At 44.5% G+C, this 19106-nt stretch overlaps 1 non-coding gene across 1 annotated transcript; it reads left to right on the top strand.

Annotated features, from left to right (window-relative positions):
• Positions 1 to 18637: 18637 nt before the first annotated feature.
• Positions 18638 to 18745, top strand: LOC141094408 (U6 spliceosomal RNA). The gene has a single exon (XR_012233067.1). It is a non-coding gene; the product is annotated as a U6 spliceosomal RNA (small nuclear RNA).
• The last annotated feature ends 361 nt before the right edge of the window (positions 18746 to 19106 follow it).

The following is a 19106-nucleotide window of genomic DNA, read 5'->3' on the forward strand; positions in this document are numbered from 1 at the left end:
CGGTCTCTCCTGTACAGCGAGGCCTCATTATACCCCTGTATAAGGATCTAGTGACGCAGTGTAGACTGTTATTCAGCATTGCTGTGTCCTCAGATTGTCAGCTCTTGTGATCAGGCCTCTGCTCCTCGCTCCGGTCTCTCCTGTACAGTGAGACCTCATTATACCCCTGTATAAGGATCTAGTGACGCAGTGTAGACTGTTATTCAGCATTGCTGTCTCCTCAGATTGTCAGCTCTTGTGATCAGGCCCCTGCTCCTCGCTCCGGTCTCTCCTGTACAGTGAGGCCTCATTATACCCCTGTATAAGGATCTAGTGATACTGTGTAGACTGTTATTCAGCATTGTTGTCTCCTCAGATTGTCAGCTCTTGTGATCAGGCCCCTGCTCCTCGCTCCGGTCTCTCCTGTACAGTGAGGTCTCATTATACCCCTGTATAAGGATCTAGTGACGCAGTGTAGACTGTTATTCAGCATTGCTGTCTCCTCAGATTGTCAGCTCTTGTGATCAGGCCCCTGCTCCTCGCTCCGGTCTCTCCTGTACAGTGAGGCCTCATTATACCCCTGTATAAGGATCTAGTGATACTGTGTAGACTGTTATTCAGCATTGTTGTCTCCTCAGATTGTCAGCTCTTGTGATCAGGCCTCTGCTCCTCGCTCCGGTCTCTCCTGTACAGTGAGGTCTCATTATACCCCTGTATAAGGATCTAGTGACGCAGTGTAGACTGTTATTCAGCATTGCTGTCTCCTCAGATTGTCAGCTCTTGTGATCTGGCCTCTGCTCCTCGCTCCGGTCTCTCCTGTACAGTGAGGCCTCATTATACCCCTGTATAAGGATCTAGTGACGCAGTGTAGACTGTTATTCAGCATTGCTGTCTCCTCAGATTGTCAGCTCTTGTGATCAGGCCCCTGCTCCTCGCTCCGGTCTCTCCTGTACAGTGAGGTCTCATTATACCCCTGCATAAGGATCTAGTGACGCAGTGTAGACTGTTATTCAGCATTGCTGTCTCCTCAGATTGTCAGCTCTTGTGATCAGGCCCCTGCTCCTCGCTCCGGTCTCTCCTGTACAGTGAGGCCTCATTATACCCCTGTATAAGGATCTAGTGACGCAGTGTAGACTGTTATTCAGCATTGCTGTCTCCTCAGATTGTCAGCTCTTGTGATGAGGCCCCTGCTCCTCGCTCCGGTCTCTCCTGTACAGTGAGGTCTCATTATACCCCTGCATAAGGATCTAGTGACGCAGTGTAGACTGTTATTCAGCATTGCTGTGTCCTCAGATTGTCAGCTCTTGTGATCAGGCCCCTGCTCCTCGCTCCGGTCTCTCCTGTACAGTGAGGTCTCATTATACCCCTGTATAAGGATCTAGTGACGCAGTGTAGACTGTTATTCAGCATTGCTGTGTCCTCAGATTGTCAGCTCTTGTGATTAGGCCCCTGCTCCTCGCTCCGGTCTCTCCTGTACAGTGAGACCTCATTATACCCCTGTATAAGGCTCTAGTGACGCAGTGTAGACTGTTATTCAGCATTGCAGTTTCCTCAGATTGTCAGCTCCTGTGATCAGGCCTCTGCTCCTCGCTCCGGTCTCTCCTGTACAGTGAGGCCTCATTATACCCCTGTATAAGGATCTAGTGACGCAGTGTAGACTGTTATTCAGCATTGCTGTCTCCTCAGATTGTCAGCTCTTGTGATCAGGCCTCTGCTCCTCGCTCCGGTCTCTCCTGTACAGTGAGGCCTCATTATACCCCTGTATAAGGATCTAGTGACGCAGTGTAGACTGTTATTCAGCATTGCTGTCTCCTCAGATTGTCAGCTCCTGTGATCAGGCCTCTGCTCCTCGCTCCGGTCTCTCCTGTACAGTGAGGCCTCATTATACCCCTGTATAAGGAGCTAGTGACGCAGTGTAGACTGTTATTCAGCATTGCTGTGTCCTCAGATTGTCAGCTCTTGTGATCAGGCCCCTGCTCCTCGCTCCGGTCTCTCCTGTACAGTGAGGCCTCATTATACCCCTGTATAAGGATCTAGTGACGCAGTGTAGACTGTTATTCAGCATTGCTGTCTTCTCAGATTGTCAGCTCTTGTGATCAGGCCCCTGCTCCTCGCTCCGGTCTCTCCTGTACAGTGAGGCCTCATTATACCCCTGTATAAGGATCTAGTGACGCAGTGTAGACTGTTATTCAGCATTGCTGTGTCCTCAGATTGTCAGCTCTTGTGATCAGGCCCCTGCTCCTCGCTCCGCTCTGTCCTGTAAAGTGAGGCCTCATTATACCCCTGTATAAGGATCTAGTGACGCAGTGTAGACTGTTATTCAGCATTGCTGTCTCCTCAGATTGTCAGCTCTTGTGATCAGGCCTCTGCTCCTCTCTCCGGTCTCTCCTGTACAGTGAGGCCTCATTGTACCCCTGTATAAGGATCTAGTGACGCAGTGTAGACTGTTATTCAGCATTGCTGTCTCCTCAGATTGTCAGCTCTTGTGATCAGGCCCCTGCTCCTCGCTCCGCTCTGTCCTGTAAAGTGAGGCCTCATTATACCCCTGTATAAGGATCTAGTGATGCAGTGTAGACTGAATTTCTGCACTAAATGCCTTTTAATCATCTCATATAATTGTAGATCGTGAGCCCTCGCGGGCAGGGTTCTCGCTCCTCCTGTGCCAGTCGTGACTTGTATTCTTTAATACTATTCTACTTGTTTTTATTATGTATACCCCTCCTCACATGTAAAGCGCCATGGAACAAATGGCGCTATAATAATAAATAATAATAATATACTCATTGGTTAATAATAATAACTAGAGAGTGGACAATGCCCAAAACATAAAAGCTTCATAACACATTCCCACTAAATATTTTGCTAACTAAATCTATTTTCATAAGAGTCATTTAGTTAAGTCCTTTGGTCAATTACATTAAGTGCAAAATTACAGTGACAATAACAAAAGAGAAAACAAAGAAAACAGACAAAACATAAACAACACATATAACAATAACATATAACACAATGAAAATAAGGTCATTTTGTGCGTTCAGAGAAACATAATATAAAAACAACAAAGAGTATTGCACACAATCTAAGGAACTGAAGCAGGTCCGACCCCCCCCTCTTTGCTTCTGCTCACCATACACTAGTAAGGGCAGTAATGCCCTGATGGCGGCCCTGTCCCTGCCTACATGAAGTATGTAGCTAGTCTACATAGATCATGGGATGTCAGGCATCCATTCCTGGCTACCTACAGTTGTCATTTCATCTAAGTATTCAGTCAATCTATATTAAAAGGAAACTGTCACCCCCCCCAAGGTCATATATGACCTATTAATATGGGCACACATGTAATAGGTACTAGTCCTACCTGTATGCCTCATATTAACGGTCTTGTTGTGGAGAAATGTTATATTCTCTCTTTACTTTAATGATTTCTTCCAGGCTCCGGGACATTCTCTGCCTGGAAGAAATCCCTGCTCTCTCTCCTCATTACAATATTACCCTCCTCCCATCAGCGCCAGTAATAGCCCCAGAATCCTGCGCCTCAGCCATGCACCTTGTCGGCGCGCACACCAGAGCGGAAGGCGCCGGCACCTGTGCAGAAGATCCCTGAGTGCAGTACCCATAGAAGGGAGGATGAGATATGTATTTCTGGGGGAGTGCAGGGCGCAGGAGTGGGATTCCAGGGCCAAAACTGCCGTGCATGAGAGGGGGTTAGTATTACAATGAAGAGAGAAGGCAGGGATTTCTTCCAGGCAATGCAAGCCCCAGTGCCTGGAAGAACTCATTAACTTTAAAAAAATGTAACATTTCTCCATAACAAGACCATTAATATGAGGCATACAGGTAGGACTAGCTTAACATTTCTATTACCTGTATGCCCATATTAATAGGTCATATACATCTCGGGGGTGACAGATTACCTTTAAAGCATAAACACACATAGATAAGAATTAATATATATAATATGATGACGACAGCCGTCCAGACCTGCATCCCACCACAAGAAACAGTCCAGAGTAATCCCTGGAGAATGCTATCATCCTCAGTGACACAGTGAGGGGCTATGCGCCCCCTTCTGATCTCAGGCTATTTACTCATCTAGGAGTGTCTGCTCAAACTGTTGGGGTGCAGCTGTGGGACCCTATTTTCAGAGATGATGTCCTCCACCCAAGTCTCAAAAAGCTGAAAGGGTCTTCAGGAGAGTTGGGTAGTCGAGCTAGGCTATCAGACGGTCACCTCTGTAGCTGTAGTCATCCTTCCTATGGTACTATTCAGGGGTGGACAGGGGTGGACATGTTATTGGTACAAATTGTGAAATTGCCCACGGGCCAAGAGGTAAGGGGACCCATTTCCACCTCCAAAGCAGATACAATTGTGCATTATGATGAGTTATTGGGCTGATCTTTAGCATAAACACATAATATATCCACAAGACCATTAATATGAGGCATACAGGTAGGTCTAGCGTAACATTTCTATTACCTGCATGCCCATATTAATAGGTCATATACGTCTTAGGGGGTGACAGATTACCTTTAAAGCATAAACACACATATATTAATTCTTATCTATCTAATAGGATGACGACAGCTGTCCAGACCTGCATCCCACCACAAGAAACAGTCCAGAGTAATCCCTGGAGAATGCTATCATCCTCAGTGACACAGTGAGGGGCTATGCACCCCCTTCTGATCTCAGGCTATTTACTCATTTTGGAGTGTCTGCTCAAACTGTTGGGGTGCAGCCGTGGGACCCTATTTTCAGAGATGATGTCCTCCACCCAAGTCTCAAAAAGCTGAAAGGGTCTTCAGGAGAGGTGGGTAGTCGAGCTAGGCTATCAGACGGTCACCTCTGTAGCTGTGGTTCCATTCAGGGGTGGACAGGGTTGGACATGTTATTGGTGCAAATTGTGCAACTGCCCACGGGCCAAGAGGTAAGGGGACCCATTTCCACCTCCAAAGCAGATGAAATTGGGCGCTATGATGAGTTATTGGGCTGCAAAGGATCCATATATTGTTCATGCACAGTGTCCCTCTTCCGCCTGTGTCTAACAGTGGCTCCAATATATAATTAATTTCCTGCACATTAATAATTTCCAGGCAATCAAGCTCAACACCATCAATCCTATCACTACTAATACTGTGTGGGCTTTTGAAAAGTTGAGAGTAAATTGTTTAACCCAACTCTGATAGACCCCATCCAGAAAAAGGGATTCCATCCCTCCTTGGATATATCTCCAGCTTTTTGCTGCAGCTCCTTTACTTTATCCATTATTGAATCATGTGCATCTTCTAGGAGCAGCATTGCTCACCTATAACAGCGCAAGTGCCCCCTTCACCTGCTAACAGGCAGTCAAGCGCCATTGTCTTCTGAAGGGCTACTATCCTCATTAGTGACATCACAAGTAGAAGCTAATGGAGGTGACGCCAACAACCAAAACATTTGGTGACATCACAAGTAGTAGCTTATGGGGGCAAAACTAACCACCAAAACATTCCGTGAAATGACAAAAAAGAGCTAAAGTGGGCGGAGCCAAGAACCTCCCTTCCATTGAAGTGCATTGCCCAATATACTAGAGATCAAACAATATGAATCCTCCAATGTGGGGGAAGATCTGACTTGCTTCACTGCATATGGAGCTAATATGTATATACATCGGTGTTGTGCAAGGATTTCCCAATATTGGTTGGATTTATATTTTTGATCTGGACTGTATATTACTATATGTCTCAATAACATCCGACAATTACATAGTTATCTTCATGTTACACGTGTTCCCTTTACAGGATATAACTTTAATCTCCCAGATTTGGATGATTCTCTAACAATACATGGCCTAATAATCGAGAAGTCGTCATGTTCCAGTTCTGGCTGAGGGGATTCTCTCAATTATAACTAATCTATGGAGCTGATGAGCAAGAAAGTCAGAAGCCAGAATCATGTGATGGATAATCGGTAAATCGCTGTCATTTCTGGGCTTGAAGATAAATCCCGTCACACCCTATACATCTCCCTTTACTATTGGGAGAAGAGCTGTAATGCTTGGACAGCTCCTAATCTGAGGGGTTCACTAATTATTATGGACCTGCTTGTATTATATAGAATAAAGACTCCATAATGAATAAATAATAAATGAGCAATAGATGATAGAAGAGAATGAAGGACACAACAAGAGACGACATAGAGCCGACTTACCGCTCTCTCCACCGTCTGCAACTGTCAGACGGAATGTTGGCTCTGCAGCTCCATACACAATGTGTGTGATGTCATAAGGCAAGGGGGCGGAGCCAGAAACCTCAACATTCCGTGACATCAGCAGCAGGAGCAGCAGTTATTTAAAGAGACCAGAGCAGGCCATACAACCCATTCATTACCATATAAATGAAATTGACTCTAATTATCCATCTTGACCTCTTAAAACTTTCAAAAAATGCCACAATGTCATTATTACCATACATTGTAATTCCGGAGTAGTTTCCACTGATGTGAACAGTGATAAATCAACAATAATAACCCATATATCCCAGTATTACAGAAGATTAGATGATATGGATGGTTGGATGTGGAGGTGGACATGCTACTGTAGGATAAATGGCCAGTAAATAGGGGAGGACACTATAGACAATGTTACTATATACCAGGATTGGGCTATTAGTTTTCCCAAGGGGCTATATGAGAGACCATAACATATTAATTACAATTATTATTTTATATTAATAATAATTGTATAACTTAATATTGAGTAGAATTAAATATGCTGACACCCCCTACATACCATATGAACCCATATACAGCCCCCTTTATACCTCTATATACTGTAAGAGCTCACACCTAGCTTCCTACATACAGTATGAGCCCTTACATAGCCCCTCCACATACATTGCAAGAACCCACCTAGCCTCTCTGTATATAGTATGAGCCCCCACATATCCTCTCTATATTCAATATCAGCCCTCACATAGCGCTTTGTATATACAGTCATAAGTTAAAGTTTGGGCACCCCTATTAATGTTAGCCTTTTTTCTTTATAACAATTTTGGTTTTTGCAACAGCTATTTCAGTTTCATATATCTAATACCTGATGGACTCAGTTATATTTCTGGATTCAAATGAGGTTTATTGTACTAACAGAAAATGTGCAATCTGCATTTAAACAAAATTTGACCTGTGCAAAAGTATGGGCACCTCAACATAAAAGTGACATTAATATTTCGTAGATCCTCCTTTTGCAAAAATAACAGCCTCTAGTCCCTTCCTGTAGCTATTAATGAGTTCCTGGATCCTGGATGAAGGTATTTGTGACCATTCCTGCTTACAAAACAATTCCAGTTCAGTTAAGTTTGATGGTCGCTGAGCATGGACAGCCCGCTTCAAATCATCCCACAGATGTTCAATGATATTCAGATCTGGGGACTGGGATGGTCATTCCAGAATATTGTAATTGTTCCTCTGCATGAATGCCTGAGTAGATTTGGAGCAGTGTTTTGGATCATTGTCTTGCTGAAATATCCATCCCCTGCGTAACTTCAACTTCGTCACTGATTCTTGCACATTATTGTCAAGAATCTGCTGATACTGAGTTGAATCCATGTGACCCTCAACTTTAACAAGATTCCTGGTGCCGGCATTGGCCACACAGCCCAAAAGCATGATGGAACCTCCACCAAATTTTACTGTGGGTAGCAAGTGTTTTTCTTGGAATGCTGTGTTTTTTAGCCTCCATGCATAACGCCTTTTTGTATGACCAAGCAACTCAATCTTTGTTTCATCAGTCCACAGGACCTTCTTCCAAAATGTAACTGGCTTGTCCAAATGTGCTTTTGCATACCTCAGGCGACTCTGTTTGTGGCGTGCTTGCAGAAACGGCTTCTTTCGCATCACTCTCCCATACAGCTTCTCCTTGTGCAAAGTGCGCTGTATTGTTGACCGATGCACAGTGACACCATCTGCAGCAAGATGATGCTGCAGGTCTTTGGAGGTGGTCTGTGGATTGTCCTTGACTGTTCTCACCATTCTTCTTCTCTGCCTTTCTGATATTTTTCTTGGCCTGCCACTTCTGGGCTTAACAAGAACTGTACCTGTGTTCTTCCATTTCCTTACTATGTTCCTCACAGTGGAAACTCACAGGTTAAATCTCTGAGACAACTTTTTGTATCCTTCCCCTGAAAAGCTATGTTGAATAATCTTTGTTTTCAGATCATTTGATAGTTGTTTTGAGGAGCCCATGATGCCACTCTTCATAGGAGAATCAAATAGGAGAACTACTTACAAGTGGCCACCTTAAATACCTTTCCTCATGATTTGATACACCTGGCTATGAAGTTCAAAGCTCAATGAGGTTACAAAACCAATTTAGTGCTTCAGGAAATCAGTAAAAAGTAGTTAGGAGTGTTCAAATCAAGAAAATGATAAGGGTGCCCATACTTTTGCACCTGTCAAATTTTGTTTAAATGCAGATTGCACATTTTCTATTAGTACAATAAACCTCATTTGAATCCAGAAATATAACTGAGTCCATCAGTTATTAGATATATGAAACTGAAATAGCTGTTCCAAAAACCAAAATTGTTATAAAGAAAAAAGGTTAACATTAATAGGGGTGCCCAAACTTTAACATATGACTGTAGTATGAGACCAACGCTAACCAAAAAAAGGGTACACTAATGTCAATAATAATCCCAAATAGAGTACAACACCTAACCTATAAACTAATGAAGCCAAAAGACACGGAGAAAAAGAAAAGGCAAATAACACGGTATACACCTCCGTATATAAAAAGTGAGAAAACCTTTATTTCATCATGGACATGGTAACTTTAAAAACATTTAAAATACACAACAAACCAATAGCCCAAAACTCCCCAAAAGGCCCATAAGCCTTAAATACAACCCATGTAATGGGTGAATGGCAGCCCCCCAGCATATGCAGAAAGAAAATACATGTGTCATACGGTGATAATGATAAATGAACCTATAAATACAAATATAGACAGAATGGGTGATGGTACATGCAGGATGCGACTAATCAACATCATTTCCCATTGCACAGGTATAAACAGTCAGAAAATAGAGACTCCCACATATACCAAAGCATGTATGCAAAGAAGTCACCCTAAAATAGTTGTAACAATACAGATGACGTCAAAAAATGGGCATAACTGACTGAGAATGCTATAATGAAATAAAAGTATGATCACCCAAAATGAGAAAGCCAGACACTGACATGGGGGCGGCAAGAAGTCCCGAGGGGGACAAGAAGGGAGAGTGGGAAGAGGCCCCACGCGTATCGCCGCTTCGTCAGTCAGTTATGACTAAATCCAGTAACTGTTGACTACTGGTGACAGATACATAAGAAAAGAAGGAAGTGCATCACAGAAGAATATAAAGTTCAAGTCACCTTTATTCCATCCAGGTTAAAAATTAGAACATTCATGGTACAAGATTATTTTACGACTAAGGTCTTCAGCCAGAAACGCGTCAGAATGAACATGTTTTTAATCTTGTAACATGGATGTTCTAATATTTAATCTGGAAGGAATAACTACTTGAATTCACATTCTGCTCTGCCCTCCAGTTCTTTAGAAGGAACGTGAAGCAATTTGAGAGCCTTTTAGGCAGATAGGTCCAAGTTGCCATCTCCTAGTCTGTGGTTAGGCTAGCTCTGCCCCGCAGGCACCACTAGGGACTACGGTGCCAAGAGATCTATTCTGTACAAGAACCGTCAGGGTCAGTTGCAGCTATTTAGTGTATAACCTATTTTCCCAAGTGAGTTACCACACAGGCATAAAATCCCGATATGCCTGAGCGACTTGTGAAGGAACGCCTCGTGTGCGCCCATTTCCACAAGTCAGCTACAGCTGCCGCTGGTCTAGCAGTGCTTCAGCAGCTCTTGCAAGTGCCAGTTCACACACTGGTGTGCGACGTGACCATACTCTGGAACCCCACATTACATATGTTGGCAAGTGTTTGTGAGCAGCAGAGGGCAGTAGTTAAATACGAGCTACAACATGCCCGTCAGTATTCCGATCAGTCTCCGCACATAACAACTGACAAGTTGGCATTACCAATTACCATCGATTACCAATATACAACACTACAGAGAGAGGTTGAGCTTTGTCCGGGGTAACTGTATCCCTCTAGAGACTTGTTATTAACACTATTATTTAGTCCTCTGTCTCTTAAATCTGTGTAGTTATATCCTGTAAGTGATTGGTCACTGATACATTGTCTCTAAATCTGCATAATTGTATCCCATTGGCCAGATAAATACCTTATATTCCAGGACCTGGGAAATTGTATCCCAGTAGTGATAGCTCTACTGCTTTATACAGTATACCTATCCTGCTGGCTAATGGTCTGGCTAAATGTATCCCTCTACTGTCAGCAACTATTGTATTTCTAATTGCACTTTAATCTTATTATTATATAATTTTTCAATAAAGGTTATATTTTAGTAGACTTTAGTTAGGGTTTATTTGCTGTCTCAGATTTTCCCTCTCCCCATATTGTATACACATACATCCCTTCCTTCCCCCCAAGCTGTGTATTCAAATCTTCCCCAACCCCATTACAATAAATTGTCAGTTTCTTCAGTTCCATTGGAGCACTTAGCACCGATGCTGTTTGCGCCTCTGAGGCGCCGTCGAATGACGTCAACAGGGTGATCACATGACTTGATCACGTTGCTGACATCGCCATATCCCGGTGGTCAGGGCTTCAATTGTGCTCAGTCCGTCTGAAAAATGCAAGTACAATTGATCACTGGGATCCGGCGCACTTCATCTTCTCTGAGCTTGATATCCGTCTCAGAGAACAGCCGACTCAGTCTGCCTGGCCCATAACCTCCAGGAAATCTCCTCGGACCGCCGGATGCCCTTGCCAGATGAACCGGGGGAAGATACCCCTCCTGCCCTCCCCTAGACATGCCTCTGGGTTAAGGCTAAATAACAGAAGCAGTTGCTGTTTTCTATAAAATTTATAAAAAGCAGTACATTATAGTAATACCTTGACTAATGAGTGCATCTACTTATGAATTTTGCGAGATGCGAGCCGTCGCTCTGTCAATTTTTGCTTTATGATGTGAGCCGAGATCTGAGATACAATCGAGCGAGCTTACACCACTCACCTCGTGGTTACCCTGCCGTGCAAGTGGGTCGCCCTCACACCCAGGGCAGCGGGGTACTCGGCATCGGGCCAATGTCTGTGGGATGCGTGTCACAGCAGCGGTGACCCGGTCCGTGGCCCTGGGCACCCAATATCAATGACAGTGATGTTAATAGTATAGTTTATAGGGATAGTATAGTTCGTGATGCCACCCGTGGTGTTTGGCAAGGAAGATGGTAAGCCAACGCTGCGTGCAGATCCACTGGGACTGATGGTGTGGTGCAGCAAAGATGGTGTAGCTCCCCACAGGTGGAGCTGTAGTCCCAGGGCAGTGTAGGTGCAATGGATGAGGAGAGGCACAGAATGGTATAGATGCTGGTACCCAGATGTAGCGGTGCTGAAGGTGTTAGCGGTGAATGAATGGAGGTCACCAGGGCTCGCAGTTTCAAAGCATTACTCACAGTTCATGGTACCCACTGGTGCCTGCCTCCGTGCCGTGTCCTCTGGGGTAGAGACTCAATCAACCTCCCGGGCAAGTCAGAGTTCTCCTCTCCAACACTCCACCAACATGTGCCTTTCCTGAACGACTCCTCTATTGCGCCTTTAGTGTGAAGAGCTCCAGTACCGTGGTTACGCTGAAGTTCCTCCTGTCAGATGTTCCTAACAACTCTACTTGTATGACAGACAGCTGTAGCGTCTATAGAGGACTCCTCTCAGAGTCCTGGCTCACGAATCGGTTGCTGTTGTGTCCCAAGTCTTGGATGGGAGTAGTGCATTTACAGCCAACTACTCCACCGGTGTCTGCTGCAGAACCATAAGTGTCCATACAACCTCGGGGACCGGGCCCCGGCCTTGCGCTGAGAACCTATAGGCAGGGTACTCTCTCAACCCACAAATCCTCTTTGTTCTCCTACTCCTTCGTTCCACGCTGTTCCTTCTCTTTCTTATAGAAGCTTAGGTTGCAGGTCTACGTCTTTCTCCTTCTCTTTTCTTTCCCGTGCCAGCTGGCTCAGATCACTGAGGCAGCTACAGCACTTTTTCTAAACTGAACTCAAAACTGAAACTCTAACTAACTTCAGAACTGAACTCCTTCTCGTCTGACCTTCTGTCAGACTGACCTGTAATTCTAAACTTTCCCTCTCTTTTATACTAACTCCACCCACCTCCCAGCACATCTCGTGTTACGAAGCAGGGTTCCACGAAGGGTGCTCTGCTACCCCCAGCTTGAAGCTGCTAGGTGGACCTACTGAACTATCCTGTGTGTGGGATGCAGATGTTGGAGCGAGGAAAGGAGTTCCCAACTTACCTAGGTGGTGGGGCACTACACCTTAGGAGAAGGTGCAGTACCTCTGTGGCGACTGAGTCTCAGGGGCGCCACACAAGCACCTCTGTCGTTGCTTCATTCTTCGACTATGGGTCCTAAAAAAGTGAGTTGCCCTGTCAGTTCTTTTTACTTTTTCTTGTGATTCAGGACCTTACCATCTTTTGCTGCACACAGGTTTTTAGTATTACCAACGTTGCCATTTTCCTGGGGTGGACTCTATTTTAAGCACTGCATGCTGCATGTATTTGACATGGGGCTGTTCATAGGATAATGGTTATTTTTTGGTTAATTCTTCTGCTAATTTTGCTGTTAATGAATCTTTTTTTAAAACTCCTAATAAAATAATTGGTGTGGTTTTTGGGGGGCTGGAACGGATTAATTGCATTTCATTTCATTTTAATGGTGACATTTAATTTGATATACAAGCAAATTGAGTTAAGAGCTCGGCCACAGAATGAATTAAACTTGTAAGTCAAGTTATCACTGTATATGGTTTTTAGTGATGAGCAAACATGCTCGGATAACGTCTGATCCAAGCATGCTCGGGTGTTATCCAATGCCTTCAGTGTCACCAACTCCCTGCCATCCCCTTGTCCGGTTCCAATAGGGAAAGGTTCCAGGAAAGACATCTCAGCTACTCCTGCCTCAGTTGTAGACCCCGGATCCTTCTTGAGACAGCCCTTAAGCTGGTGCCCACCTGCATGATCCTCAGCCTGGGCCCCCTCCTGCTCTAGCAGCTCCATCCCCACAGCCAGCAGACTGTCTCCTTCACTACTCCTTGCACCTTGCCCTAGGCAAGGCTGCCCGGGCTCTGCTGCCTATCCAGGAAGTGTCCTGACTATATCCCTTTGCTCTGCCCTGCTCACCTCTGACTCCTCCCTACTGACAAACCTCTATGCTAACTGTACCTAACTAAAACTCCTAATCTATTTTATTCTATTCCTTTTCACTATGATGACCCCCTCTATTCTAATCCCCCTACGATCCTATACTATCTAAGATCCTATCCTGGCCCTAAGCCTATACATCGTACATGACAGATATATCACATTACAGTACATAACAAGCATAATAACGTTAGTGAACAATGAGGTGCCACACGTAACCATGAGAACAACGTCCAGGGAAGAGGAGGAATGTGAGGGTCCCAGCCACCTCCTTACACTCCTCCCTCCTAAAATATGGTCATCCCTGAACATGGCGGCACCTCTAAGCTTAAAACTGTTAGAATTTTTTTTTAAGCATATATACAGTTAGTACAGCCTATGTCCAATACAGCTGAGGGTCAAACGTGACCCTGGCTCCACTTGGTTGGAGCCCCCTAGCAAAAGAATTCAAGTCCCTTTAGTGTGGGTCTGACTGACCTCGGTCTCCTGGGACTCATCTTAAAGGGAACCTGTCACCCCCCAGGGGCATTTTTCAGTTAAAGAGCCACCTTCAGCAGCACTAAGGCTGCATTCTGTGAAGGTGGCTCTTCTTTTTCTGACCCCCAGTAATGCCAAAATATTGACTTTTATACAGTCATATGTAAAAGTTTGGGCACCCCTATTAATGTTAACCTTTTTTCTTTATAACAATTTTGGTTTTTGCAACAGCTATTTCAGTTTCATATATCTAATAACTGATGGACTCAGTTATATTTCTGGTTTCAAATGAGGTTTATTGTACTAACAGAAAATGTGCAATCTGCATTTAAACAAAATTTGACCGATGCAAAAGTATGGGCACCCTTATCATTTTCTTGATTTGAACACTCCTAACTACTTTTTACTGACTTCCTGAAGCACTAAATTGGTTTTGTATCCTCATTAAGCTTTGAACTTCATAGCCAGGTGTATCAAATCATGAGAAAAGGTATTTAAGGTGGCCACTTGCAAGTAGTTCTCCTATTAGATTCTCCTATGAAGAGTGGCATCATGGGCTCCTCAAAACAACTCTCAAATGATCTGAAAACAAAGATTATTCAACATAGCTTTTCAGGGGAAGGATACAAAAAGTTGTCTCAGAGATTTAACCTGTCAGTTTCCACTGTGAGGAACATAATAAGGAAATGGAAGAACACAGGTACAGTTCTTGTTAAGCCCAGAAGTGGCAGGCCAAGAAAAATATCAGAAAGGCAGAGAAGAAGAATGGTGAGAACAGTCAAGGACAATCCACAGACCACCTCCAAAGACCTGCAGCCTCATCTTGCTGCAGATGGTGTCACTGTGCATCAGTCAACAATACAGCGCACTTTGCACAAGGAGAAGCTGTATGGGAGAGTGATGCGAAAGAAGACGTTTCTGCAAGCACGCCACAAACAGAGTCGCCTGAGGTATGCAAAAGCACATTTGGACAAGCCAGTTACATTTTGGAAGAAGGTCCTGTGGACTGATGAAACAAAGATTGAGTTGTTTGGTCATACAAAAAGGCGTTATGCATGCGCTGTATTGTAGACCGATGCACAGTGACACCATCTGCAGCAAGATGATGCTGCAGGTCTTTGGAGGTGGTCTGTGGATTGTCCTTGACTGTTCTCACCATTCTTCTTCTCTGCCTTTCTGATATTTTTCTTGGCCTGCCACTTCTGGGCTTAACAAGAACTGTACCTGTGTTCTTCCATTTCCTAACTATGTTCCTCACAGTGGAAACTGACAGGTTAAATCTCTGAGACAACTTTTTGTATCCTTCCCCTGAAAAGCTATGTTGAATAATCTTTGTTTTCAGATCATTTGAGAGTTGTTTTGAGGAGCCCATGATGCCACTCTTTATAGGAGAATCACATAGGAGAACTACTTGCAAGTGGCCACCTTAAATACCTTTCCTCATGATTTGATATACCTGGCTATGAAGTTCAAAGCTCAATGAGGTTACAAAACCAATTTAGTGCTTCAGGAAGTCAGTAAAAAGTAGTTAGGAGTGTTCAAATCAAGAAAATGATAAGGGTGCCCATACTTTTGCACCGGTCAAATTTTGTTTAAATGCAGATTGCACATTCTCTGTTAGTACAATAAACCTCATTTGAATCCAGAAATATAACTGAGTCCATCAGTTATTAGATATATGAAACTGAAATAGCTGTTGCAAAAACCAAAATTGTTATAAAGAAAAAAGGTTAACATTAATAGGGGTGCCCAGACTTTTACATATGACTGTAATTAGCTCCTCTTACCTGTAATGTGTCCCATAGGTATGATGTGTCCCCCTATATCAGCCGCCTACCATCCGTCAATCATGCATGAGTGGCGCCTCGGCGCCACCCACCATCTGTCCATCATGATGCCCCATGCGTCGCTACCTCCTCTTGATTTGAATCCTGTTGCCAGCGCTGTGACAAGCATTCTCGGGCATGCGTAGTGCGCGCTGCCCTAGAACCGATATCAGGCTATTGCGCCTACGCGTTGTGGGCAGCAAGTAACAGAATGCATTTTTCCCTGTTAAAAACCAAAGTGCTACATCTGGGCAATAAAAATGAAATCAGCACATACAGAATGGGAGGAACAGGGCTAAGCAACAGCACATGTGAAAAAGACTTGGGTAGTATGCTATCCAGCAGCAGAAAAGACAAATACAGTTCTGGGATGTATTCTAGAAGCATACAGTCTACATCACGGGAGGTCATTATGGCCCTCTACTCCACTTTGGTCAGACCTCATGTGGATACCGTGTCCAGTCCGGGGCACCACATGGAGCAAGTTCAGGGAAAAGCGACCAAAATGGTGACCGACCGGTCTGCGAACCATGTCCCATTATGAGGAACGGTTACGGGATTTGGGAATGCTTACCGCAGCTTGCAAAAAAGACGACCGAGAGGAGACTTATTAGCGGTCTACAGATATCTCACGGGCGGCCGTCACAGTGTAGAAGGATCATCCTTCTTATTCTCATTTGCACAAGGAAAGACTAGAAGCAGTGGGTTGAAACCGAATGGGAGGAGGAGAGAGACACAGATTAGAAAAAACTTTTGTGACCGTGAGGGTGATTAAAAAGACGGCCACGAGAGAGAGGAGGAGGGGATGACGAGTTCTCCTTTAGTGGGATTGGTCTCACACACACACACAGGCAGGACAGACATCTCTCTGAGAGGGTTCTCAGTGGTTGCTGCTGCTGCAGGCTCCTTAGACACAGTGACCTTTGACCTCTGTTCCAACTCTAACATTCAACTGTATACTGCAGCTCTACTCTTCATCTTCCCATTCTCAGTGGCCTTGCTTTACACTGCAGCCGTGCTCTTCAGCTTCCCATTCTCAGAGGTCTTGCTTTACACTGCAGCCTTGCTCTTTAGTAGAGGGTCAGCTTTCCATTCGCAGTCCCCATGCTTTACACTGCAGCCTTGACCTTTGTTTGAAGCTCAGCTTTGCATTCTCAGGCCCCATGCTTTACACTGCTGCCCTACTGCTGCACACGGCACTGTTGATCGTAAACAGATCAAGCAACTGACGACAGGATCTATGGATGGGAGGAAGGCCAGTGTCATCGGAAAGAAGGGCGGCTATATTGGTCACTGATTTTTTTTTTTCCTTTTGAATGTCAGAAATGTTTATTTCTAAATTTTGCCTTGTTCTATTGGTTTACCTGGTGAAAATAAACCAGTGAGATGGGGACAGATTGGGTGTTTATTACGTGGCCTAATAAATCTGCCGCGTGATAGTGACCTGCACAAGCAGATCTCCATCCTCCTAAGATAGCCACATCTAACCAAAAAAACCCCACTCCAACTTCCAAAAATAGTTAGCGTTGATAGCGGGGAGCCATCTGGGCTGATTGAGAAGAACATAGTTGCTGCTGTTCAGTCATAAAAAGAATCCTCTCTGATACAACTTGCCCAGTAATTCTGCCTATATAAATCAAGAAGCAAAGAGGAGTATACAACCTCATAGATAGCAGCCTGATAATCATAACAGGTTGTGGAAAAGGCTTCATAGCCATGAAGTGCAAGACATTGTGGCCATGCCCATGGTATCAAGTCACACAGGGCTTATATAAAGAAGCCAGGTATAAATTAGATCTGAGTGGACCAAAGGGGGTGAGGTATGAACCCCACGCGTATCGCTGTCAACAGGCAGCTTCGTCAGGGGAAGTAAGTTCAGGGTGCAAAGTACCGGTTTAAATAACTCATTAATCAAAAACATTAAGTCCTACCAGTGTCACATAATGATCTGAAGACCAGGATCTCTTGGCTGCATGATAGGATTAAGAGGCGCGGGCTCCAGCCATAATCAAAATGAAAGTAACAGCAGTGGCGTGTCGCAGGCATGCGCAGAAGCATTCAACCAAAAAGCCGTGTAAGTGCGCATGCGCTGGTACCAGCGAGCAAAAATGTGTGTGCAAACGCGCATGCGCCATCCCTGCAGCAAGGAAAAGTTCACAGATGGACAAGAAGAGCCGTGTGAATATGGGGCAACTAAGTGAGTGCCCGTTTGGAAACCGTATATAGGTACCTAATGGCTGGGAAAACCCACAAGAGAGGCGGCAATCAATAACATTTTAATATGGTGATAAGCGCCATAATGAGTCCATGTCAATAAACAGGAGGGGTAAGCTCAATGGCTATTGGTTTATTCATTTCCAAAGAGCCATACTGACATAGGTATAAAGGACACTCTAGAGGAAGCGATACACAACCCTAAGGCTCATAGATAATGTTAGGCAATAAAGCCAAACATCTTATCCACAACCATATGTCGCTAAGGGAAGGAAATCACACAAGGAGACAGAAACAGTGTCATATCTGAATGCTGGTAATAAATCGATTAGACCCAAGTCCCCACCATAAATCCGCTAGAGACACTGTGCATACTGTCTCCCAAGACATTTCTATATATGTTTACATAATATAATGAAGAGAGACAGATTTCTTTCCCCCAATTGTAATCACGGTTCCCTGGTTAGGGGCCCACTCACAAGTTCTCTGAACCAAAACCCACTAGCTACGCCTCTGACCCGGAGGTCAAAGTGACCAATAGATTCCTCCGCGGTCACACACGCTATCTGCGACCTGTAGCAGCGGAACAACCAGGCTCCTTTGCTCCACACTCACTTCTCCCAGCATCCTCTGCGGCGCTTATTTGCATATTTGTTTGTGACAAAATATTGATTATTTGCCAATTACTTCCTATTTTTTCATGAATACATCCATAGACTTGTGACAAAATTTTTGCATAAGTTATAAAAATCTGCACCACTTATAAAACTCTCCACAACTTAAAAGTTCTGATCCCAATGGCCTCTATACAGCGGTGAGGCCAGTATTACTATTGTGCACCCTTCGGCAGCACGCATACTAAAATTGGAACGATACAGAGAAGATTAGCATGGCCCCTGCGCAAGGATGACACGCAAAACCGTGGAAGCGTTCCATATTTTGCAACTTTTTCATAGCAAAATTTCCCTTTTTTATCCTTTTCTGAATATAATTCAAGAGCAGTGTGCTGGTCTATGGGGGGTCACAGAGGGAGATATATGGTGGAGGAGCAGGGTGACAGCAGCACAGAGTATTTCAGGAGAGCAGTGTGCTGGTCTATGGGGGGTCACAGAGGGAGATATATGGTGGAGGAGCAGGGTGACAGCAGCCCAGAGTATTTCAGGAGAGCAGTGTGCTGGTCTATGGGGGCACAGAGGGAGATATATGGTGGAGGAGCAGGGTGACAGCAGCACAGAGTATTTCAGGAGAGCAGTGTGCTGGTCTATGGGAGGTCACAGAGGGAGATATATGGTGGAGGAGCAGG

Source organism: Dendrobates tinctorius, unplaced genomic scaffold (assembly GCF_039654945.1).
Source record: "Dendrobates tinctorius isolate UK_male_01 unplaced genomic scaffold, ASM3965494v1 ptg000063l, whole genome shotgun sequence".
Classification (NCBI taxonomy): domain Eukaryota; kingdom Metazoa; phylum Chordata; class Amphibia; order Anura; family Dendrobatidae; genus Dendrobates; species Dendrobates tinctorius.